Below are 26,652 nucleotides of genomic sequence, written 5' to 3' on the forward strand. Positions count from 1 at the left end.
TACCACTGACCCACCTGAGAAGCCCCAGTAGGTTGAGTAGTGTCCTTCAAAAGTTAATGTCCTCCCAGGACATTAGAAAGTGAAATTAGGGGAAAACTGAGTCTTTGCAGAGGATCCTAACTTAATTAGTAAGTTAACATGTGATCATATTGGATAGGATGGGCCCTAATCCAATGACTGGTGTCCTTATAAAAAAGGACAGAGTCACACAGAATCCCAATGAGACAGAGGAAAAAAGCCCATGTGAAGGCAAAGGTAGAGATCTGGTGTAGCTACAACAGAAAATGCCAAGGATAGGGGTGCTATCAAGCCAGAAAGAGGTGAGAAAGAATGCTCTCCTAGAGCCTGCAGGAGGAGCATGGTTCTGCCAATACAAGTTTCTAGAACATGAGAGGGATTTCTACTGTTTTAAGTCACAAAGTTGTTGGAAATTTGTTATGGAAGCCCTAGGAAACACATAGAGTGGCCCAATCACTTTTTTGTTGTTAAAGTCTAAAATTCTTCAACTCTTCTAGTATCGCTAGAGTTAGATGTGGAGATTATGAGAAACTCGTATTGATTGAATAAACTATCTTACACCTTGGTATATCAGTTAGCAGCAAGCAACTGAAACCTTAGTTTTCTCATGTAACATGAAGCATTGCAGTTGGTAGTTCAGGGTTGGAACTGAGGTTTCACAATGCTGCTAACAACCTAAATCTCCTCGCTGTCATTCTGTGCTGTAATTTGTAGCATGTGGCTTTTGTCACCTTGTCTACAGAATGTTTGCTCTACCTCTAGGCAATATCTGAATTTCAAGTAGAAAGAGGTGTGAGGTGCAAAACACAAAAGGAATATACGAGGTGAATTCATTCCTGTGGAAAGTAATTGCATTCCCAGACATTCCAACTAGTACACATCCACTCACAGCACATTAGGGAAATCATGCCACGTGGCCACCCCTACCTACAACTGAGCCTAGGGAATTAGGTATTATTAACTTGGTATATTTACTTCCTCTAGAAAAACAGAAAGGGAGAAAAGATAATCTGAAGAAGCAACTTAACATTGTCTGCCACAGGGAAAAAGTTTGACAAAACTTCATTTTGGTGAGAAATTTTCCCTAACTAAGACAGCTAATCTGCAAAAGCAATGCAAATACAAAACCAAATTTCTAGACTATGCTTCTCTTCTGAATATGTCTGTTTCTATAACGACTGTCACTTGGTCTTCTTAGTGGGATATACAGAACAGAACAAAGGCTTTAGAGTGTGGCAGTCCTGGCTCCAATCCTTATTTCTCTAACTCAATTGGAGATAGTGGTTTCTTTTCTTATCCTAGTTTCATTACCTGTAAAAACAGTGCTTAAGCTATCTCTTGACATTGTGATATTTGTATAAGCGTCTGCTACACAGAAGGAAGGGCTTCCCCAGTGGCTCAGAGGTAAAGAATCTGCTTGCAAGGCAGGAGACACAGGAGGCATAGGTTTGATCCCTGGTTCAGAATGATCCCTGGGAGAAAGGAATGGGAACCCACTTCAGTGTTCTTGCTGGAGAATCCCATGGACAGAGGAGCCAAAGAGTCAGACAAGACTGAAGTAACTCCACACGCACACACAGAAGGAAACCCACTAGTTTCTTACTTTCCCACCTAATCAAAATCCTACCCAAGTCGAATACTATCTCTTCACTGACCACTTCCCCTATCATTCCAATCTCCACTTTCTCCTTCTACTTGAGAAATCTTGGATATTTCAGAACTCATTTTTATCAAATCAAAATATGTTACAACTTGCAAATATATTAGAAATCTGTTACACATCATATATTTTAGTAACATGCGAGGTCACCAAAGACAGAATAAGAATGGAACTCAAGTATTAACTCTGTCCACCACATTGTGTAATTCAGTACAAATTATATTCCCTGTTCTCTATAAAGATTGCTGCTGCTTTCCTTTGTGTCACCTCCACATCCAGAGTATGATTCATTTATTTTTTTCACTTACTTATCCATCAGCTAGTTATTGATCATGTACATAAATCAGGCATGATTCTGTATTCCAGGTATACAAAAACAAAAAACAAATGGAGTAGCTATCACATTTTACACATAACCACTTACAGCACTGATTATATCAGGTCAGTTCAATTCAGTCACTCAGTTGTGTCCAACTCTTTGCAACCCCATGGACTGCAGCATGCCAGGCCTCCCTGTCCATCACCAACTCCCGGAGTCCACTCAAACCCATGTCCATTGAGTCGGTGATGCCATCCAGCCATCTCATCCTCTGTCATCCCTTTCTCCTCCTGCCCTCAATCCCTCCCAGCATCAGGGTCTTTTCAAATGAGTCAGCTCTTCGCATCAGGTGGCCAAAGTATTGGAGTTTCAGCTTCAACATCAGTCCTTCCAATGAACAACCAGGACTGATCTCCTTTAGGATGGACTGGTGGGATCTCCTTGCAGTCCAAGGGACTCTCAAGAGTCTTCTCCAACACCACAGTTCAAAAGCAACAATTCTTTGGTGCTCAGCTTTCTTTATAGTCTAACTCTCACATCCATATGTGACTACTGGAAAAACCATAGGCTTGAGCAGATGAAACTTTTTTGGCAAAGTACTGTCTCTGCTTTGTAATATGCTGTCTAGGTTGGTCATAACTTTCCTTCCAAGGAGTAAGTGTCTTTTAATTTCATGGCTGCAATCACCATCTGCAGTGATTTTGGAGCCCAGAAAAATAAAGTCAGCCACTGTTTCTGCTGTTTCCCCATCTATTTGCCATGAAGTGATGGGACTGGATGCCATGATCTTAGTTTTCTGAATGTTGAGCTTTAAGCCAACTTTTTCACTCTCCTCTTTCACTTTCCTCAAGAGGCTCTTTAGTTCTTCTTCACTTTCTGCCATAAGGGTGGTGTCATCTGCATATCTGAGGTTATTGGTATTTCTCCCAGTAATCTTGATTCCAGCTTGTGCTTCCTCCAGCCCAGCATTTCTCATGATGTACTCTGCATATAAGTTAAATAAGCAGGGTGACAATATACAGCCTTGACGTACTCCTTTTCCTATTTGGAACCAATGTGTTGTTCCATGTACAGTTCTTTTTTTTTTTTCCCCCCATGTCCAGTTCTACCTGTTGCTTCCTAACCTGCATACAGGTTTCTCAAGAGGTAGGTCAGATGGTCTGGCATTCCCATCTCTTTAAGAATTTTCCACAGTTTATTGTGATCCACACAGTCAAAGGCTTTGGCATAGTCAATAAAGCAGAAATAGATGTTTTTCTGGAACTCTCTTGCTTTTTTGATAATCCAGTGGATGTTGGCAATTTGATCTCTGGTTCCTCTGCCTTTTCTAAAACCAGCTTGAACATCTGGAAGTTCACGGTTCATGTATTGCTGAGGCCTGGCTTGGAGAATTTTAAGCATTACTTTACTAGCGTGTGAGATGAGTGCAACTGTGAGGTAGTTAGAGCATTCTTTGGCATGCCTTTCTTTGGGATTGGAATGAAAACGGACCTTTTCCAGTCCTGTGGCCACTGCTGAGTTTTCCAAATTTGCTGGCATATTGAGTGCAGCACTTTCACAGCATCATTTTTCAGGATTTGAAATAGCTCAACTGGAACTCCATCACCTCCACTACCTTTTTTCATAGTGATGCTTCCTAATGCCCACTTGACTTCACATTCCAGAATGTCTGGCTCTAGGTGAGTGACCACACCATCATGATTATCTGGGTCATGGAGATCTTTTTTGTACAATTCTTCTGTGTATTCTTGCCACCTCTTCTTAGTATCTTCTGCTTTTGTTAGGTCCCTACAATTTCTTATTGTGCCTATCTCTGCACGAAATGTTCCCTTGGTATCTCCAATTTTCTTGAAGAGATCTCTAGTCTTTCCCATTCTATTGTTTTCCTCTATTTCTTTGCATTGATCGCTGAGGAAGGCTTTCTTATCTCTTCTTGCTATTCTTTGGAACTCTGCATTCAAATGGGTATATCTTTCTTTCTCTCCTTTGCTTTTGGCTTCTCTTCTTTTCACAGCTATTTGTAAGGCCTCCTCCGACAGCCATTTTGCTTTTTTGCATTTTTTTTTTCCTTGGGGATGGTCTTGATTCCTGTCTCCCGTACAATGTCACGAACCTACATCCATAGTTCATCATGCTCTCTATCTATCAGATCTAGTCCCTTGAATCTCTTTCTCACTTCCAGTGTATAGTCATAAGGGATTTGATTTAGATTATACCTGAATGGTCCAGTGGTTTTCTCCACTTTCTTCAATTTCAGTCTGAATTTGGCAATAAGGAGTTCAAGATTTGAGCCACAGTCAGCTCCTGGTCTTATTTTTGCTGACTATATAGAGCTTCTCCATCTTTGGCTGCAAAGAATATAATCAATCTGATTTCAGTGTCTACCATCTGGTGATGCCCATGTGTACGGTCTTCTCTTGTGTTGCCAGAAGAGGGTGTTTGCTATGACCAGTGCGTTCTCTTGGCAGAACTCTATTAGCCTTTGCCCTGCTTCATTCTGTACTCCAAGGCCAAATTTGCCTGTTACACCAGGTGTTTCTTGACTTCCTACTTTTGCATTCCAGTCCCCTATAATGAAAAGGACATCTTTTTGGGGTGTTAGTTCTAGAAGGTCTTGTAGGTCTTCATAGAACCATTCAACTTCAGCTTCTTCAGCATTACTGGCTGGGGCATAGACTTGGATTACCATGATATTGAATGGTTTGCCTTGGAAATGAACAGAGATCATTTTGTCACTTTTGAGATTGCATCCAAGTACTGCATTTCAGACCCTTTTGTTGACTATGATGGCTACTCCATTTCTTTGAAGGGATTACTGCCCACAATAGTAGATATAATGGTCATCTGAGTTAAATTCACTCATTCCAGTCCATCTTAGTTCACTGATTCCTAGAATGTCGATGTTCACTCTTGTCATCTCCTGTTTGACCACTTCCAATTTGCCTTGATTCATGGACCTAACATTCCAGGTTCCTATGCAATATTGCTTTTTACAGCATCAAGCCCTGCTTCCATCACCAGTCCCATTCATAACTGGGTGTTGCTTTTTTATGTTTTGCCTTTATCCCTTCATTCTTTCTGGAGTTATTTCTCCACTGATCTCTAGTAGCTTATTGGGCACCTAGCGACCTGGGGAGTTCATCTTTCAGTGTCCTATCTTATTGCCTTTTCATACCGTTCATGGGGCTCTCAAGGCAAGAATACTGAAGTGGTTTGCCATTCCCTTCTCCAGTGGACCACATTCTGTCAGACCTCTCCACCATGAGCCATCCGTCTTGGGTGGCCCCACAGGGCATGGCTTAGTTTCACTGAGTTAGACAAGGCCGTGGTCCTGTGATCATATTGGCTAGTTGTCTGCGATAGTAGTTTCAGTCTGTCTGTCCTCTGATGCCGTCTCTCAGTGCCTACCATGTTACTTGGGCTTCTCTCACCTTGGATGTGGGGTCTCTCTTCATAGTTGCTCCAGTAAAGTGCAGCCGCTCCTCCTTAGCACATAATTACTCAATAAATACTTCTTTGTATCTAGCAATAACTAAATAAGCAATGATTTATAATTTATGTTTCAAAGTAGAAAAACAACCAGTCCTTTCCACCAATTTCTAGTGATTTTTTTTTCCCAAATCATGCTATTTTTCTTTTTTTTTTTTCCAGGATAAGCTTTTCCCCAGGAAACATCTTCAAGATTTAAGCAAATAACATGATTTGTACTTCTCAACCTATTTGCAAGAGATGTCCAGTCATCTGAATCCCAGAAATGTGTATAAGCTGGGCTGAAGCTTGGGACCCTGATGAATAATAAAAACAGAAAAGTACTTTAAAAATGCAAGAACATATAAAAGAGGTTCCATACCTTATATTGTATAGGAAATGTGCTGAAAATGATTAATATTATTCACTAAAAATTAGTATAACCAAAAATGCTCTTGGGCACACTGACTTTTAATTATATTCATTTTAGACAAATTTGGTTTGGTTAAATGCATCTCTAGAGAAGTGACCCAGTAGAAACAATGGGAAGCGTCTTCACTGTAAGGATTTCCACTGAATTCCGGGTATTTGGAAACTGAATTAGCAGGCAAACCAGGCATTTGTATCCTGGCTAAGTGAAAAGTATCTGGCAGGAAACCTGTGTGCTTTCTAAGATCAGTGTAATCCAATCCTCATCTCCCCACTCCCCTACTCCCAGGCACTGACAGCAGAATAACCTGCTAAATCCTGAGGACCATAAAACCAACTTTTTCTTTAAATCTGGAAGGGAGACAGAGTGATATTGCAGAAAAATCCCAGAACTGAAAGCATATAGGCACTTGTACATCCATTGTGTGGTATCTCTAGAGACTCTGATTTCTGATTCTACAATCTGGCGTTTAATGTCTTCACCTGTAAAATGTGGCATGTAGCTCATAGTACAATTTCAGTAACTGACCACCACTACTTCCATCACCACCACCATCATCAATATCACCATGACCCACCACCAGTGAAGAAGATGATAGAGTAGAAAGTAGAACTATTTAGATTTAGTGGCTACATGATTAAATATTATTATCTTGCACAGGTGAAGTGGTATGTATGCATCACTGTAGAAATGGATCCCATTTACCTTAGGATATCTTGCTCTAGACACCTGGCTAATGTTCAGCTGGTTAAAATCCTCCATCCAAATCCTGCCCTTTACCTTACTTAAGGCCAGTGTTGGCTACCCAAGGACCTGAGACAACTTTAGTGGCCTCAACATCTCTCTGTTTCTGTCCTTTTCTCTCCACATCTCTCCCCTCACTTTCTCCTTCTACCTTGATTTGTCTTTCTTTAAGTTTCTTCTTTCCTAGATCATTTAACCCAGGTTGGAAATGTCAGCTGAAACACAGCCAAGATCCCCTTCTCTGAAGTGATCATCATCATCATCATCATGATGATTGTGATAATAAGAGGAATTCACATTTTGAGCATATCAGACATGCTAATCACTTTGTTTTTAAGGTTCCTTTTACGAGCTACCTTTAAGCACGTTTTGAACACGATCGTTTATTCCTTACAATAACCCTATGGATGACTATTGATAGGTTCCCTTTTTACAGATGGAAAAATGAGGCTCAAAGTAGTTAAGGTACTTACTCAAGATAAAAACTGTTACCAATTACTAAAACCAAAATTCTCTAGGTCCACAGAGATTATCATACTGAATGAAATAAATCAGAGAAAGAAAAGTATCACATGATATCACTTATATACATAATCTAAAAAGAAATGATACAAATTAACTTATTGACAAAACAGAAACAGACTCACAGACCTAGAGAACGAACTTCTTCCCCAGAGGGGAAGGTTGGAGGAAAGGGATAGTTAGGGAGTTTGGGATGGACTTGTACACACTGCTATATTTAGAACAGTTAAGCAACAAAGACCTCCCTATAGCACCAGGAACTCTGCTCAATGCTATGTGGCAGCCTGGATGGGAGGGGAGTTTGAGGAGAATGGATATATGTATATGTATATGTATGCCTGATTGCTTTGTTGTCCACCTGAAACTATCACAACATTGTTACTCATATATACACCAATATAAAGTAAAAAGTTAAAAAATCTCTAGGTCCAGCGTTCATACACTGAAAGGAATTTTGTGCCTTTTTTTCTGGAGCACACAGCAGAGGAGTTTTGGAATGTGTTGGCAAGGGCTTCTGACATTACAGCATCCCACAGTGAAATACTGCAGCCTAAGCATGTTACCACTTTCTGAGCTAAAGCTTACTTGAATACAGCAGCAGCTGAACTTGCAGTTGCTCATAGAGAAGACTGGGACACAGATGCTTGCAATATTTATTTTGTGTTCATATTATTTACCAGGAGGAACCATGCTCAGCGGTCCCACAAGAAGATGGAGACGACAAGTTCTTATGCTCAGCATTTAATGAACAAATCCATAGTCTCTGCGAATCCCATTGTCTCGGAAGTGAGGGAAATAAAACTACCAAGGGCCTCATTGACTTCAGAATTATGGGAAGTCCCTGACTATATTACAGGCTATTTATCCAAATAAATTTCCAATCATTCCACAGTATGTCAATTCTAAGTGCCTACACACATGCTTCAGTTGCTCCTTGGGGGCCATTTTTCTCTATAGAACATGTTCCTGAAAAATACAGTACGTGACAAGGGAGCCCTGCCAAGCAGAAAACACACGATGGGGTTTGTGGGTGGGCAGTTATTCTTCAGGCATTCAGGAAATTCTGATCATAGCGTCTGAGCCACTTAAAAATGACAGTCAATAATACAGGCCTGGGTGTAGGTGGGGGCACGGTATGAGTAGAATTCCAAGTAGCCCTGAGGAAACAAGGAATGAGATCTGAGCATCTTCATTTAAACATTAGAAGCATCTCTGACAAAGTGGGTTAAATGGTGATTATTGCTTTGTGGGGAAATGACATTAACTAAGCAGCTGTGTTTTTATTATTTAAAAGAAATTTCTTATTACAAAGTTTATGTGGGTTTACTGTATAAAAGAAATATAAACAAAAAAAAGAAAAACATGAACTGCCACGCCACCAATCAAACAGTGTTATCATTCCGCCACATGTACTTCCAGATTTGTTTCAATTTATTCATTCAGTGTTATTTAAATATTGCCTATAAGTTAAGTCCATGGGGTCGCAAAGAGTCGGACACAACCGAGCGACTAAACAACGAATAAGCTAAGTACAGGTCTAGGCTGGGAATACAGATGAGATTTTTATCCATAACAAACATATATATACCATACAAAAGTTGGAGCCATAGGGTACATACATTTTAACCTACCTTTTGGTCAGTCAACAATGTGTTATTAACATCTTTCCATATAAGTAAATAATCTTATGGATATAATTTTAATGGTCATGAATCATTACATTGGCCATGAAACAATTTATTTTACCCTGAGGTCAAAGTATGCTTCTTTTTGCTTTTAAGCTATTTTCCAATTAAAAATAGCTAAATTTTAATTCCATTAACAACCTTGATGAATACTTTTATAATACTATTTGTCCATATCACATTGCATAAATAATCAAATATAACTTTCAGGCAACAACGGAATGGTTCAAAAACATATCAGGCAGGCTTTTAATGTTTCAGACAGGTTCCAAATTCCCATACAAAAACATCTTCCAAGCTGCATAATTCCTAGGATAAATATGAAATGCCTATTTCACCTCAATCTTGACACTCTTGAAAAAAATTAAAAATTTTTTTGACATAGTTTATGACAAAATACTATCTCATTTGGTTATATTTTGCCTTTCTTTGATTATTAATGAGATTAAATAGTTTTCATATATATATTGCTTATTCTTATGCTGTTTTTCTATTTGCTAATGATTTTCTCTGTTTTCTCATGTAAATTGATAGCGGTTGCTTTTTAGGAAATTTTTTAGCTGTTTTCATCAGGTTAAGAATTGAAGCTTACTTCTTTGGAGAAACTAAAACCTGATTGGGGAATAAAAATATCACGTTTAAGAAACAAACATGCAGACAAAGCAAACACTGCTCATACCCAAGTTAATATTGTAAAAGTTAAGGATATAACATTAAGTACATTAAATAAAATACATTAAATGCTGAGGCAGTTCACTGGGCAAGGGAAGGGAAGGCCTCAATCTTCTGCTACAGTGGAACATGGTGAGACTGGTAGTCAGGCAACCAGGTTCCTTCATGTACCAGGTTTATTAGCATCAAGCAAGCCAATGAAGGTGTCTGGAACTCTGTTTTCTCATTTCTAACACAAAGGTAGACAAAACAATACCTCTCTTCTCTGCAATTCTATGTAGCTATATTTAGAAGAGTTGACAAAAATATGGAAGCAAGGGGTATAGGGTTAAGAACTGGAGAAATTAGAATAATCATAGACGTTAAGCCCATGGCCTCTACACTTCAGTGTCTTTGGTACCTAATAGTGTTTCCTAATATGTGTTTCATAGGACAGCCTTTACACAAAATGGTAAAGAATGATATGAAATATAAGAGTCCTGTGGTCATGTAAGTCTAGAAATTAAGTGCATTTTTGCATTGTATGACTTTTCAGATTCTTTAAGATGCTTATGTGCATGCAGAGCCTGTAAGAGGGAGACAGAGTTTCTGATATTTGTCAAGCATGACACGATCATAGAATCCTTTTTTGAAGTATATGTCAGGACTAGGATCTGACAGAACATATTTAGGAAAACAGGCATAAACAAATGTCATATGGCATTCGACAGATATCTGTCAAGTGGACAGATAGTGCTTAAGCTTATCTAAGCTTTCACCTAGTCCTACTCAAGTGGTCATGTCCCCTTCATCGGCCAAGACACAATGTCTCTGAGCAGATCACCTAACTATCTTTAACGGCAAAACCTCTGTGCTAAGTTGGATAGGGAGCAACATTTTCTGCTGAGATATTGAGAACTTCCAAAGTTGAGCCACTTTTTCCACCCTCACAATTCTTTCTTTAGAATTATGATGAAACTAAAATAGTCTTCTTCCAGTGACAAGATAAAAGTTACCACACTGCATCATATTTCTTGATGGTTGAAACTCAAGGATCAGAAAACATGATTTAAATAAAGCAATTTCATTCAAACACATTTATTTAGTACCAGTTACTTGCTAGTTATTATGCCTTGCTTTGGAATAAGACATTAACAGTCTTGATTTCAGTTCTCAGGAGATTGGGTCACAGTTTATTGGTGTGTATGAGGAAGGGAGCAAAGAGTAAATGGACAGTTTTGCACAAGATGGTAAGAGCTATAGTTGAGGAATGGAAAGGTTGTTTTGGAAACCCAAAATAAAAAGTCATCTCACCTAGATCACAGATGCTTATGACAGCCTCATGGAGACAGCAAGATGGATGAGTAGATTACCAAATAAACAACATAAGGAGAGGCATTCCACATAGAAAGACAGCATGTCAATCAGACAGAAATGAGAAAGAGCTTAGGATATAGCAAAGAGTTAAGTGTTAGCTGAACCTAGTTCTTTGCCAAGGTGTATGTAGTAGGAAATGAAACTATGTAGAGAAGCAAGATCTGATTATAAAGGACTAAATGCAGAAGATAAAGCTTTGGGCTTTCCATTAAAAATAATGACATAAGGCCATTTGCAGCAACATGGATGAACCTAGAGAGTGTCATACTGAGTGAAGTCAGTCAGTCAGAGAAGGAGAAACATCATATGACATCCCTTACACATGAAATCTAAAAAGAAATGATACAAATGAACTTACAAAACAGAAAGAGACTCACAGACTTAGAAAACAAACTCATGGCTGTCAGAGGGAAGGGACAGTTAGGGACTTTGGGAAGGTCATGTACACACTGCTATATTTAAAATGGATAACAACAAAGACCTATCGTATAGTACACCTGCTCAGTGTTATGTGCCAGCCTGGATGGGAGGAGGGTTACGGGGAGAAGGAATACATGTGTATGTATGGCTGAGTCCCTTCACTGTTCACCTGGAATTATCACAACATTGTTAATTGGCTATACCCCAATACAAAATGGTTTTGGTGTTAAAAAAAAAATTAAATAAATAAAAAAGATTTGGGTTTTCTTCTGAGATTATGGGAGAATTATTGAAGAGTTTTAAGTGAATGAGTCATGGGAACAGATTTGAGCTTTATTTTAAAAATACTAACTTTGGCAGTGATAAAGGATTCGATTGGAAGTTTGGATGAAGAACCCCCAAGACAGAAGCTGTTTATTCCAAATTTAGTTAAGAAATAATTAGGGCCTGAGCAAGGCAGTGGCATGAACTGCAAATCATTACCAAGACTAAGCCTTCCTTTTAAATGAACTTTTCCAGAAGGATGATGTTAATATGAATTACTGGGCAAAACTTTAATAGACATGTTAATCCCTCAAAATTGCCATTGATCAAAATTAACAAAGTGTGATAAGTCAGTCCATTTCAGTTATATGCTCAACCAATTTTTTTTAAGCTAACCACAGCTGAGATTATCAGGAGTAGTATTTTTAACAGTCATATTTTGGGGGTATTTTCACAGTACATAAGGTACTAATTTGATTGCTATTTAAACACTGACTACTGTGAAGTTCTTCCAGTCAAGATCATTGTATCTGGTTCAGGAAGAAACTGAATTAAGAAGAAAGATGAATATGGTGGGAAGAATCCGAGTATTCTTCAAACCCAGGGTCCGGAGTCCACTGAAATCTTAAGGGAAACAAAATCTGGGCTTACCTCTTATCAGCAAACATGGTTCCTACAAGGTCGTGGTGAGAGAAAACTGTTTCTCCCTCTAGACATTGGAGCAGCGCCACACTCTTTCAGGTTCAGAGGCTCAAATGTCTGAGCTATGATTAGTTGCCTCTCGCCTATTTTCAAAAAAGTCCCACTAAGAGTCACTGGTTTGGAGTTGACTCAAAAATCTTCCCTGAATCCTCCACCTTCACGCCTGCCTTCCTGATGAAGCTGTGTTGTTCAGTTGCTTAGTTGTGTCCGACTTTTTGAGACCCCACAGACTGCAGGACATCAGGCTTCCCTGTCCTTCACCATCTCCTGGAGTTTACACAAACTCATGTCCATTGAGCCAGTGATACTATCCAACCATCTTATCCTCTGTTGTCCCCTTCTCTCTCTGCCCTCAATCTTTCCCATACAGACTATGCCTATAGAGAGATTATTCTGATGCTAGCTTCTCAATAAAGTCATTTAGAGTCCCAAATTTCCTCAGTAATAATAAGCAGTTTATGTAATTTAATTTAATTTCACTACAACCTATGAAATAGGTACTCTTATTATCCTCATTTTCCAGATGAGAAAACCAAGGTCCAAAGAAGCTAGTTAAATTGCTTGAGGATTCACACCTAATAAACAGTAAAACCAGGGTGTGAGCCCAAGAAGCCTGGGTCCAGAGCCTGTGTGCTTAAACATGGGTTCTCCACCCACTAAGCACTGTGCTCTGCCATGGAGAGAGAGGCTGGTCTATTTCAAATGGTCTATAACTATCAGTGAAAAATTCCAGTTCAACTGATAATTTAAAAACAGGAATCTGTCAAGATGAATTGTAAAATATTATTTCAGAAGTGGTCACTTTCAAGTTCTCAGAATATTCATGGCTCAGATGGTCTCAGGTGCCCAACAAATTATGGAGAAACCTTTACTGAGAACTCAGAGCACTGACCTTCCCAGCGGCACGGGTATTCAAGAAAGGGAGCAATGCTTGTCTTTGTAAGGAGATCTTGAATTCAGATATACATGAGATTTTATTCTAAATAGAACAATTGCATAATGTTCTAAGACACCCAATTATTCCACTGAGTTAAGCGTTAAGAGAACAGCTATTTATTGATTGCCACCGGATGAAAATCTGTTTGCTTTTACATTTCTTTCCCAAGGGTGTTACAGCAATAAAGCCACAAAATCAGAACTCAAAAAAGAATTTTGAGTTTGACAAGTATTGAAGAAAGGATTTTCATGGTCAAGGAAAGGAAGAAAGGCTTAAACGTACACTGAAGAGTGTTCCGCAGGACTTTTTGGTGAGAAACATTTATCTATCTCTGTCTCTCACACACACACACAGACATACACACTTCTAGCAGTACAATAACCCACTTGCCTGTTACCCATGAGGACAACTGAACTCTTCCACTCCAGCTTATTATGATAGAACATGTCTAAAAGACAACCATAAATATAAAACCTTGTACAACATGTGAGTTCAGTGACTACTGAATGTTTACTTCAGGATTTGAATATGACTAGGAATCTGTGAAAAATAAAAGTACTGTAGTTATATGAATGCTGGTATATGGGATATTTTAAAAAAGCAAAAAGTTTCTTTTGATGAGCCATTTCTAGCACATACACACCTTACATGGAGAGGAACTATTTGCTCAGAAAGTGGTAATTTCCATTTTAAATGCATCTGAGATTTCAACTATTTTTAGTGGTATAAAATTTTTACAACCTTTGACTCAGTACCTCCTACTAAACGCATCCTTTCAAAAGCATGAAATGTTGAAGGTCTATCTATATTATTCAAACCAGCAATTAGAACCAGATGTTACTGCACTTTATATTTAGACACTACATTTCAATATCTAAAAAAGAAAGAATGCTCATGAAGGACAGAGAGAATAATTTATAAACGCAATTAAAGCATATTGTTTAGATTCCTTCTCACTAATTTACCTGATTGCAAAGTAAAATTAAATGAATTCATATTTAAATGCAAAATTGGGCCAATGAGTAATGAAATTTTTTAAACTGTGTGTATAGGAAAAGAAGATACCAGATACACTATTGTTGTGTCAGATGTATTTCTTTATTAATTTTACACATTTACTATAAAGGTATAAGGTACTTTAAAATAAAGGTATACAGACATCTTCATGATGCAGTCAAATTTTAGGTCACATAATGTCTAAATTTATATTAACTTTAAAGAAAATGCATGGACTGGTTAGAAAAGAGGAATTTGAAACTAACTGTATGCTCTATATCATAGCGAAGCTTTTCATAAGAATCTATAAATATTGCAGATATCACATGCCTTCCCTGAAGTTTGGCATGTTCTTTATTTGGGGAAATAATAGAATGAAGATCATATGTCTCTTTCAACACTATTTGTAAAAGTATGTCATACATATGGAGCATAAACTTAGGCAGAGCCAACGAAATAGAACTTCTTCAAGTTTGACTGACCCAAAGTGATGGACGCTTGGCAAGATACAGGATGCTAAGCACATTTTCCCTCAATTATTGAATAATCCCGTAAGTACTCCTTTTAATATCGCATTTGCTTGTGGTGGATTTTCTTCCCAACCATGGTCTCTGTTTGGGTAACATTAAACAGCATATGTCAAAGGCTTCTGGTAGCCCGCCATATATGTCAGTAGCAGAGGAGCCCATAACAGGTTAGCAGCCTGATGCCATGACAGATGCACGAGCCTGAGAACTGAAAGCAGGGGCCATGTGAGACGCTGCTGACCTAGTGAGTGGTGAACGGCTTTGGAGTCCTGCGGCTCCATGCCAACAGGGCACTATTGTATCTAGATGTCACCAGAACACAAGGTTAATAACCCTCTTTAATTGTTTTGCTCATAATTCACGGATTAATGAAAGCTGCAATGTCCTTAAAGTCACTGTTCAGGTTATTATGGTATGTAAACTTAAAAGTAAATAGAAATAGCTCATTCATTCATTAGAAAATGTAATTAAACACCTACTTTGTACCAGGCATTACTTATATATACTTAGCATTTGCATTCACTAGTATCAGCTTATTCTGTAATCTCAAAACTGTGAAAATAATTGTGGCTCAAATAATAAAATAATAGTTATTGTTTATAAAGTGCTATCCATGTGCCAGACACCTTTCTAACCATTTTATATACACTATCTCATTGACTCCTAGTAGCAACCTCATGGGTAAAGTTTATCACTAGCCCATTTGATAAATGAGGATGAAGTGAAGTGAAGTGAAGTCACTCAGTCGTGTCCGACTCTTTGTGATCCCATGGACTGTAGCCCACCAGGCTCCTCCATCCATGGAATTTTCTAGGCAAGAGTACTGGAGTGGGTTGTCATTTAGGGAGGTACAATTCATTAATCTGCTCAAAGTCACATAGCTAGTGAGAAACAGACCCAAGACTCAATCAAATCCAAACTGGTCTTTGAGCCTTTATTCTTTACCATGATGCTAAATTTCCCTCAACTAAATAAGACTGCAGTCTCTTCCAGGTATGCAGTCTGGGCTGAGTTGGTATGTAAATACACAATTGCCAAGGCCAAAGATTCCTTTATCATACTGTTTGCTCTCTTCTACATACAACTTCTAATCATATTCTAAAATGGACACCAACCACTCCAATCAAGCCAGAAGATAGGAGAAAAAAAAAAGAGGCAATTAAATTCTCTTCTTTCAAGGACTCTTCTCAGAAGTTTCACAAGATACTTAGGACATATGTCACTGGTCAGAACTTAGTCACCTGATCATAATGGAGTCTGGAATGTGTAGACAATTCTAGGTGACCCATGCTCACCTGTACTTGAGAATCTAAATACTGAGGAAGTAGGGAAGAGCAGCATTCTTCATCAAAATATTCAAAAACGAGCTCTGAAATATCTTTCAGAATAGTCCTCCTGTTGCCCTAATGTTTCTTTCTGTCTAAGTCAATCTTTCTGAATCCAGATGCTGTGGGGCCCCATTGGTAGACCTGGGTTCTGCTGGCTCATCATGTGATATCTGAGAAGCAGACAGCACCTGTCTCTAAGTAGTATGGGTAAATGGAAACTAGCAACAGTCCCCAAGCTGCAGATCACCAGTATTCCTTTCCATCCTTTGGTAAAAAAAAACTGATAAAATGATTTTTCATCAGGATAACATACTTCCATCAAGCTGGGGGAAAAGGTTTGTTTGTTGACTAATGTCATCTATGTGCACATTTTTATTCCTATGATATTACAAAAACCAAAATAAGAGTGATAGAGCCATTGATTAAGAATTAAGAAAAGAATACACCTATCAGATTCATGATAAAAATATTCAGGATACCTTACAGTACACTAAAAATGCTAATGATTTGGAATCTTATGGAGTTTAAGACCCTCCTCCCTCTAAAAAGGTATCCTTATCAGTGGTCTGGAGTGCCTCTTCATTTCAGATCTCAACAGGAAAACATTCACTTAGTTCAGTCACTCAGTCATGTCTGACTCTTTGAGACCCCATGAACCACAGCACGCAAGGCCTCCCTGTCCATTACCAACTTCTGGAGCCCACCCAAATCCATGTCCATTGAGTCAGTGATGCCATCCAACCATCTTATCCTCTGTTGTCCCCTTCTCCTGTCTTCAATCTTGCCCAGCATCAGGGTCTTTTCAAATGAATCAGCTCTTCACATCAGGCGGTCAAAGTATTAGAGTTTCAGCTTCAACATCAGTCCTTCCAATGAACACCCAGGACTGATCTCCTTTAGGATGAACTGGTTGGATCTCCTTGCAATCCAAGGGACTCTCAAGAGTCTTCTCCAACACCACAGTTCAAAAGCAACAATTATTCGGTGCTCAGCTTTCTTTATAGTCCAACTCTCACATCCATACATGGCCACTGGAAAAACCATAGCCTTGACTAGACCTTTGTTGATAAAGTAATGTCTCTGCTTTTTAATATGCTGTCTAGGTTGTCATAACTTTCCTTCCAAGGAGTAAGCGTCTTTTAATTTCATGACATTCACTAGTGAACATAATTTCCCTCTCTATTCTTCCCCTCTATTTTCTGAAAGTCTCTAGATCACATTCTCCTTGAAGTTGAAAGGTAATGAGTAGGAGTTATTGATACCACAATACAGGATGCCAACTCTCATAATTCCAAGTCAGTGGAAATACTTTAGAGTAATAACAGGAAGCAATGTTTCCCCTTCCCAAGAACATTAAGAAAGGAGTTAACCTCCAAGGATCCTGGAAATATGTGGATTAACTTGGAAACATAAATACTGTGGAGACGACACTAAGCTGAATTACATGTATGAAATGGACCAGTTTGGTTTCTGGTAGTCCTCATTAGATTTTCAGAACCCTTCCATGCTCCTGCTGTCCTCCACTTCCTTAATTTCTCACGAGCTCTTTTATGCATCCTCACTCCCGTTGTGCAGAAAGCACCAGAAGCCACCAATACCTTATGCCCTAGTGTCATGTATTCACAAGAGTAAAACCTTTAAAAAGACGTTTTCAAAGGGAAGCATTCAAATGAGTAGCTATTTCAAAGAAAATTTTCAGAGTTCTAGAACTTACAAATAGAAGGTATTTTGAATGACTATATACTCCTAGTATCATCTTCAAATTGCTCCATGAGCCAGGTACTCCACCCATGGCTTCTATAAGAATCACTTGGAAGCTTTTTAACCGTGATTCTCTGGCTCACCAAATCAAAATCCTTCGCAGTAAAATCCAGGAATCTGTATTTTTAAGAATTTTTCAGCCATTTAAAACCTATAAATTATTTGAGTTACTCTGCTTTAAAGCCAGACTTGGAAACCACCAACATGAGCTAGCGTATAGCCTGTGAAAATAAGGTGTCTTTGCTTATAGAATGACTAGATTTGATGGAAGATTTTTTTCCTCCCTTTTTTGGCTGTGCCATGGGACTTGCAGGATCTTAGATCCCTGACCAGGGACTGAACCCGCGATCTCAGCAGTGAAAGCATGGAGTCCTAACCACTGGGCTTCAAGGGAATTCCCTAAATTTGAGGAAAGACTGAATATTCTCTGAATCTATAAAAGAACATAACACTCAATTTTGTCATATGCAACTCTAGGTACTGTCTGTTATTAATTATCCAAAGAAGAAGAATACTAAAATGAATAGAATTCCTTTGTTCAGTGCTATTTAATGACAATTGAGGTTTACAATAATAACCTTGAGGTACTACAAGATACTCAAGTATCTCTGATATTACTAAAAGAAGATTAAACTCATTCAGTATTATTTTATGCAGTTCTAAATATATTCCAGTTTTTGGATGCTGGTTGGACTGCAAGGAGATCCAACCAGTCCATCCTAAAGGAAGTCAGTCCTGAATATTCATTGGAAGGACTGTTACTGAAGCTGAAACTCCAATACTTTGGCCACCTGATATGAAGAACCAAATCACTGGAAGACCCCGATGGTGGGAAAGACTGAAGGCAGGTGGAGAAGGGGACGACAGAGAATGAGATAGTTGGATGGCATCACTGATGCGATGGACATGAGTTTGAGTAGGCTCCAGGAGTTGGTGACGGACAGGGAAGCTTGGCGTGCTGCAGTCCGGGGTGGCAAAGAGTTGGACACGACTGAGTGACTGAACTGATTTTACATGTACTATGGTGACTTTGGGGCTTCCCAGGTGGCGCAAGTTGTGAAGAATCCACCTGTTAATGCAGGAGACATAAGAGACGTGAGTTTGATCCCTGGGTTGGGAAGATCCCTGGATCAGGAAATGTCAACCCACTTCAGTATTCTTGCCTGGACAATCCCATGGACAGAGGAGCCTGGCGGGTACAGTCCATGGGGTCACAGAGTTGGACATGACTGAGCACATACACACGGTGATTTTATTACTCACCAGTTGTGTCAACTTGAACAAGCTATCTAACCTGAGTCTGATTCCTATCTGAAAAATGTGAATGTACACGCTTCTCAGGGTGAAATTTCAGATAAAATGTTTGCAAGGCACTTGATATGCAGTTAACATTTAATGCCTGGCAAACATAAAATCCCATGGACAGAGAAGCCTGGTGGGCTACAGTCCATGGAGTCACAAAGAGTCAGACATGAGTGAGCAACTAAACAACAAGAACAAAATATGACTATTTGGGGGAGTCATAAAAGAGAAACCCAAAAGCTGCAGGACACACTGCAGAGACTTAAATTTGGGGTCATCACTTGGACTTTTTAAAATACCAAGTCCCCTAGTCACCACCAAAATTCTGAAGCAGGAGATAGGATGGGGCCCAAGAACATTTAACACATGTTTTTGGTGTTACTGATGGAGGTTGTCAGCAAACCCTCACATGGAGATTCTCATCCTTTAGGATTACAATCCCAGTGGTTAGAAGGTTGTCTCCATGCTCTTGCTTGTGAACATTCCCTATTTTGAAAAAAGTCTTTCTACCACTCCTCCATCACCTCATCCCCCTGGTATTTAAGCACTACTTCATTTTCTATGTTTAGTCAGAACACTACGAAAAGTTAGCTTGACAAAGAGCAGTCTGTCCTTTCTATTTTAAACCAATATTTACAAATCTGTTATATTTTGGAACACAACTGTCCTTGTGTGCATCTTAAATGGTTTTGAGAGACCAAATACTGAAACCACTTCACAGGATCCTCAATTTCTTCACTTTCTTCCCTAAAGTCTGTAACTTCTACTTGAAAAGGCATGCTAGCATATGACTCGGCAGGCACTGCTGAGTCTATAAGATGAAGTCTTATGAGTCTGTAAGAGAAGGGAGGATGGCATAAGAAGATTAGGAGCCACGAAATTTACAAATCCAGTTACAAGCTTTGAAAGGAAAGGAAAGGGAAGCAGCTCAGTCGTGCCTGACTCTTTGCAGCCCCATGGACAGTAGCCTGCACCAAGCTCCTCCATCCATGGGATTTTCTAGACAAGAGTACTGGAGTGGGTTGCCAGTTCCTTCACCAGGGAATCTTCCTGACCCAGGGACCGAACCCAGGTCTCCCGCATTGTAGACAGACACTTTACCAGCTGAGCCACCAGCGGAGTCCACACAATGGTAAGTATCATCTCTGAAGTCTCAGGTTACATTTTCTATCCCATGAAAGGGGCAATCCTGAGTGTGGCTGAAGAGAAACCTCCTCATCTTGCAAATCAAGAAAGCAAGAGCAGCTGATATAAAAGGACCAGAGGAGAGTTCCATTCTCTGTGGAAGGATCACCTTCCTAAGAAGGAAGCGCTTGCAGTTTTTTCCTCCACCTAATATGGAGGACTGGCCTCCCATATACACAAGATATGAAGGGCAATGTGGAGATAATTATGAAGCTTCTAAACAATTACAAGTAGCTATCTACAGTAAATAACCGGAACTCTTGATTTACCCCCACACCTTTCCCCACACCGTGGTCCTTCCAAACTTAGTAAATGGTAATATTTCCTTCCAGCAGCTCAGTTCAAAGCCTCCGTCATCCTTGCTTCCTACTATCCTCTCACATTCCATATCCAATATATCAGCAAACCCTCCCTGCAAGCTCAAACTTGGAAACACAATCAGAACCAGACCACGTTACACTCAGTTAACCGTTAAGTCACACTAGCCAAGTCACCATCCTTCTTCACCTGGTTTATGGCAAAAGCTGCTAAGCTGATCTGCCAGGATTCTCAGCTCCCTACAGTTAATCTTCCAAACAGCACACAAAATGATGGATTGCTGGAGAAGCTTCCTCTTCCCACTCTATGCTTCAGCCATCCGTGTGTGTGCCTCAAAGAGTGTCTCTCCCCACACTCCCGCATGGTAGACAGAGGCTGTTTTTAACCTGAAGGCAGGGGCTGGGAGGTTCACTGCTGCCCTGGTCCAGCCTCAGTCTTAGGTAAGTCCTGTGTCGCTGGGTCTTGGCAGTAGGGCTTACTGATACTGTTTCTCACCTCTAGCAGCTAAATCCTGCCCTGTGTCTTAGGCAATCCTTCTGTAGGACTGTGTTTCCTGCCCTCCTCCAGCAGAAGGGGATCTCTAAGGCCCTTGGCTCAGCAAAGCTTTCTGTCCTTCCCCCAGGGACAGGCTTTTCTTTTACCTTTTTTCAGGTGACCTTCCCTCAGGCCCCAGGACAACAAGGTTTGGGGTCTTACCCCCAGTGGCCTCAAGCTTTTGTTGAGGAGACAAAGGTCTCAGCCAGCATCCAACCCTTTCCTGGGAGTCTTGTCCAGATCTCTTTCTTCCAATCTTTGTCTAGAGTGTCCTGTGCAGAGTCATGGAGAAGAGTCTACATGTGAGGACCAATTTCACTGTGTCTGCAGCTCTGAGGGGTCTATTTAGTTAATTACTTAAAATTTTACCTGCACACTTCTTATTCACTTGTGTGGCAGCCCTAATTCTGCCCACTTTGCCACAGGTAAGCCAATGCTAACTTTTCAGCTTTCTGGAGTCACCTGTATTTTCTTAGATTTTAGACAAATGAGCTACTCTGTGAACTCAGCACTCTAATGGCATCAGAAAAGTTAAGATCTTCTAGTCTACCTGGCTTTTTCTTGTTGTTAAGCTAGGGGATATTCTTTTTGCCTCATAACTGGATTTTTGCAATAGTCTTACTAATTAGTTTCCCTGTCATCCTCCTCTCTCCTATCTCAAGTCTATTTTTTTCCAGCGCCTGTTTCATTATGTCCTCCTCCAAAACAGTCAAGGGTTCTGTATTTCATAACCAGTCAATTCTTATGCTATAAACTGACAATGCAGAGAATCACACTTATCAGTGCTAGGAAGGACTTTCAGAGCTGTTCACAGTCTAATTCCAGTTACCTTCTCTCTTTTCACCCTTCAACCCAAATCCCTTCTCCTTTAGGCACAATTACTCAATGTTTCAACCCATAAACATTCACTGGGAACCTGATTATTATGCATCACATTGCGTAATTTTTTTTTAAGCTTTGTATTTTGTATTGGGGTATAGCTGATTAGCAAAGTCATGAAATTTTCAGATGGACAGCAAAGGGACCCAGCCATACGTTATACACATGTATCCACTCTCCCCTAAACTCCCCTTCCATCCAGGCAGACACATAATATTGATCAGAGTTCCCTGTGCTATATAGTAGGCCCTTGTTGGTTATCCATTTTAAATACAGCAGTGTATACATGTCCATCCCAAACTCCCTAACTAGTACTTTGGGTACTTCAGATTCAGAAATCAAATACAAACCCTTCTTTCATGAAGGTGAATGGACATTTCGCTCATTTATTTTCATTATTGCTCATTCTGTGCCATCTGGCAATGGTCTTCCATATTCACATCTCTGTAACCTGTCCTCCATACAAACCTTAGACCAAGTATCACGATCTCCATGATGTTTTCTTTAACCACTGTAGTCTTATCCTTTATTCTTCCCTGTGGGTTTTACAGTACTGTGTTTTACTGAGTTTTAGAGTACTTCATTTGTATCTTCCTATGTCTCTAATTAAATTATAAGGATTATGAAAGAATAGACCAACCTTAGCAAAACTTTTTAGCATACCACAGTAGTATCTGACATTTGAGGTGCTTGATACATACTTATTAAATGAGGTTAAATAGCACAGTTATTAGAAGTAAGGACGGGGGTCAGACAAACTTGAGTTTAAATTCTGACTTTGTCATTGTGTGATGTGAGGCAATGTGTGATGTGAGGCTTTGTAACCATAGCCTTATTTTCTTTATTTAAACAATGAAGAATATAGGGTGCCATAAGGATAAATGAGATGTTGCATATAATGTGCCTCACATGTCAAAAAGTATACAGTAAACAAAAAACTACCATATTAGTTCTAAATTTTGTTGGTGTTATTGTTTAATCACAAAGTCATGTCAGACCCTTTCCAACCCCATGGACTACAGCATACAAGGCTCCTCCGTCCTCCACTATCTCCGAAGTTTCCTCAAATTCATGTCCATTGAGTTGGTGATGCTATCTAACCATCTCATCCTCTCCTGCCCCCTTCTCCTTTTGTCTTAATCTTTTCCAGCATCAGGGTCTTGTCCAATGTGTTGGCTCTTTGCATAAGGGGGCCAAAGTATTGGAGCTTCGGCTTCAGCATCAGTCCTTCCAAAGAATATTCAGGGTTGATTTCCTTTAGGATCGACTGGTTTGATCTTGCAGTCCAAGGGACTCTCAAGAGTCTTCTCCAGCACCACAATTTGAAAGCATAAATTACTTGGCACTCAGCCTTCTTTATGGTCCAACTCTCACATCTGTACATGACTACTGGAAAAACCAAAGTTGTGACTATACAGACTTCTGTCAGCAAAGTGATGTCTCTGCTTTTTCCTATGCTAAGTTTGTCACAGCTTTCCTTCCAAGGAGCAAGTGTCTTCTAATTCAGGGCTGCAGTCAGCATCCACAGTGATTTTGGATCCCAAGAAAATTAAACCTAATACTCCTTCCACTTTCTCCTCCTCTATCTGCCTTGAAGTGATGGGACAAGATGCCATGATCTTTGTTTTTTGAATGTTGAGTTTTAAGCCAGCTTTTTCATTCTCCTGTTTCACCATCATCAAGAGGTTCTTTAGTGCCTCTTCAATTTCTGCCATTAGAGTGGTATCATCTGCAAATCTGAGATTGCTGATATTCATCCTGGCAACCTTAATTCCAGCTTGTGATTCATCTAGCCCAACATTTTGCAGATGTACTCTGCATAGAAGTTACATAAACATGGTGACAATATACAGGCTGTCTTACTCCTTTCCCAATTGTGTACCAGTAAGCTGTTCTATGTAAGGTTCTGTTGCTTCTTGACCCACATACAGGTTTCTCAGGAGACAGATCAGTTGGTCCTAAATTACTCAGAAGTAACTGGCTCAGTGGTAAAGAATCCACCTGCCAATGTAGGAGACATGGGTTCGATCCTTGGGTCAAGAAGTTTCCCTGGAGAAGGAAATGGCAACCGACTTCAGTATCCTGCCTGGGAAATCCCATGGACAGAGGAGCCTGGCAGGCTACAGTCCATGGGGTCACAAAGAGTTGAACATGGCTTAGCAACTAAACAACAGTGAGCACTCATATGGAGACATAGGCTAGAGCTATCCTGGTACAAAGGGTTTCCCTAGGCTCAGTGGTGAAGAATCCACCTGCCAGCGCCAGAGACATGGGTTTGATTCCCAGATCAGGAGGATTACCCTGGAGAAGGAAATGACAACCCACTCCAGTACTCTTGCCTGGGAAATCCCATGGACAGAGAAGCCTGGCAGGCTACAGTCCATGGGGTTGCAGAATTGGACACGACTTTGTCACTAAACAGCAACAAGAACAAACAGACAGCACAGTCATTCATGTAGAACGCTCCATAGCATTACTGCCTACTTTAAGAATGATAGAGAAACCATATGACTCAGCTATTTCACTTCTGTTTGGAAAACAAATCTGAAAAATAACAAAACACTAATTTGTAAAGATATATGCATCCTTATGTTCATTTCAGTTTCATTGACAATAGCCAAGAAGGAAGATATGGTGCACATGCACACACACATACACACACACACACACACACAAAACCCCCCTATGAAATACTACTCAGCTATCAAAAAGAATAAAATTCTGCCATTTGTAACTACATGGATGGACCTGAAAGGTAGTATGCCAAGTGAAATGTCAAGTGGAAAAAGACAAATATTGTATTATTTCACTCATAGGTGGAATATAAAAACAAAGAAATGAAACAATGGAACAAACAAAATGAAACAATAACAAACTCATAGATACAGGGAACAGATTAGTGGTTACCAGAGGGGATGAGGGTTGGGGGTAGGCGAAATGGGTAAAGAAGTCAATTGTATAGTGACGGATGGAAATTACATTTGTGATGGTGATCATTGCATAGTACCTACAGATTATGATACTGAACACCTGAAGATTATATAATAAAAAAAACTAAGAAATAAAGTATAACAAGTTACCCTGAGTGGGGGGAGAAAAAGAATGACAGGTGAGACCTCTGACTTCTAGGAAGAAAACCAGACTGAGTGGCATTTAAGTAGCAATTTAAAATAAGTATATGGAAATGAGAGTGTTTATCTGGGCAAAGCTGTAGTACTCACTGAAAAATCCCTTTCTAAACATTATGTGAATGTAGGTAATTAGTAGTCAATATGTATCTAGTTTTTTTAATAGTTATAATTATATGACTTTAATAAAAAATGCTGTAATTTGTGTTCTCGCGAACGTTGAAAGCTTAACTCTCTGTTTATCTCTTGGACTTTCCCTAACCCAACAAGGGTCATTCAGAAGAATCTTACCAAAATTGCAGGCAGGCATTTTGTTTAAGATGCTGTAACTAATTTCTTGGAGCTAGCTCTAGCATATTTAAGTGTTCTTTATTCTATCATTTACTCAACAAAGAGCACTCAGTTTTCCAAGTTCTGTGACTCACAAGCTAATCTGCCTGTCCTGCTAGCAACTGACTCACTCTATCTTGCCATCAAATGATAGCTTAATTATCTATCTATCTATCTATCTATCTATATATATATATATATATATCATGAGATTGGGGGTGGCTATTTGCAAGATTAGACCAGCTGTCTGATCTTGAATCAATGTCCTGCATCACATGAAAAATAAGATAAGTTTCTGCTTCTGGCAATATGAGTGAAGTGAAAGTTGCTCAGTCATGTCCTACTCTTTTTTCCAGGCCAGAATATTGGAGTGGGTAGCCATTCCCTTCTCCAAGGGATCTTCCCAACCCAGGGATTGAACCCAGGTCTCCCGCATTGCAGGTGGATTTACTAGCTGAGCCACAAGGGAATCCCCGGCAATATGAGAGGCTCAGTTAAATCTATTCACAAGGTATATGTGTTAGTGTTTATGTATGTGTACGCATGAATTTTTATATATTTTCTACAATGTGCAGAGGCATAGGCTAGTCCCCAGTGATCAGCATCACAGGCCTGAGAAGATGAAACAGACCAGCCTCATCCTGGTAGGATAAGTTTAGATGGTGAAAGCTTCAGAGTCAATCAGGAGCTCTGAGCCCAAAGGGCTGGCTTGGATTACTAATGGGATAGCAGTGCCTTGGAGAAGATGGAGGATTGAGTGGGAAGACAAAAGACTGTGGAAACGTAGTGTATGTTGGAAAGAAAATTAAGAGGACACCAGAGCATCAGGTTTCATCCAAATTCCATGAGATCACACAGCCCAGTGAAATCTCTCAAGGTCATCAACAGGAAGCAACAAAAGACAAGGACCAACAAAGGCAGTAAGATGTTGTAGCTTGAAGGGCTGATACCACTGGGGAGACAGACAAGATAAGAAAAGAATAATGGCAGAATCCTCACATAAGGATGGAGTGTTTGCTGGGAAGTACTCGCAGGACCATGCACACGGGAGATCAGAAATTGGCGGAAAGTCTTTAAGGAAACTGGAGGTCTTGGTCTGCTATTTAACATTAGCTATAACTTAGAAAAGATGCTAGGAAATCATCTCTGAAAGCAAGTGTAGGGAGA

At 39.7% G+C, this 26,652-nt stretch overlaps 1 long non-coding RNA gene across 4 annotated transcripts in view; it reads right to left on the reverse strand.

Moving 5' to 3' along the window:
* Positions 1 to 1,668: 1,668 nt before the first annotated feature.
* The window catches only part of LOC136165286 (uncharacterized), a 195,954-nt gene continuing 170,970 nt past the window's right edge, over positions 1,669 to 26,652 (reverse strand). For 2 of the 4 annotated variants that reach the window (XR_010662487.1, XR_010662485.1), the window contains exons 7-8: positions 21,311 to 21,420; positions 18,424 to 18,878 (exon numbers count right to left, since the gene is read on the reverse strand). This is a non-coding gene — a long non-coding RNA (uncharacterized lncRNA). Of the gene's footprint in view, positions 5,783 to 14,335; positions 14,929 to 18,423; positions 18,879 to 21,310; positions 21,421 to 26,652 lie in introns of those variants that run through there. The other 2 variants (XR_010662486.1, XR_010662488.1) reach the window with 2 other exon arrangements.

This window comes from Muntiacus reevesi, chromosome 3, assembly GCF_963930625.1.
Source record: "Muntiacus reevesi chromosome 3, mMunRee1.1, whole genome shotgun sequence".
Classification (NCBI taxonomy): domain Eukaryota; kingdom Metazoa; phylum Chordata; class Mammalia; order Artiodactyla; family Cervidae; genus Muntiacus; species Muntiacus reevesi.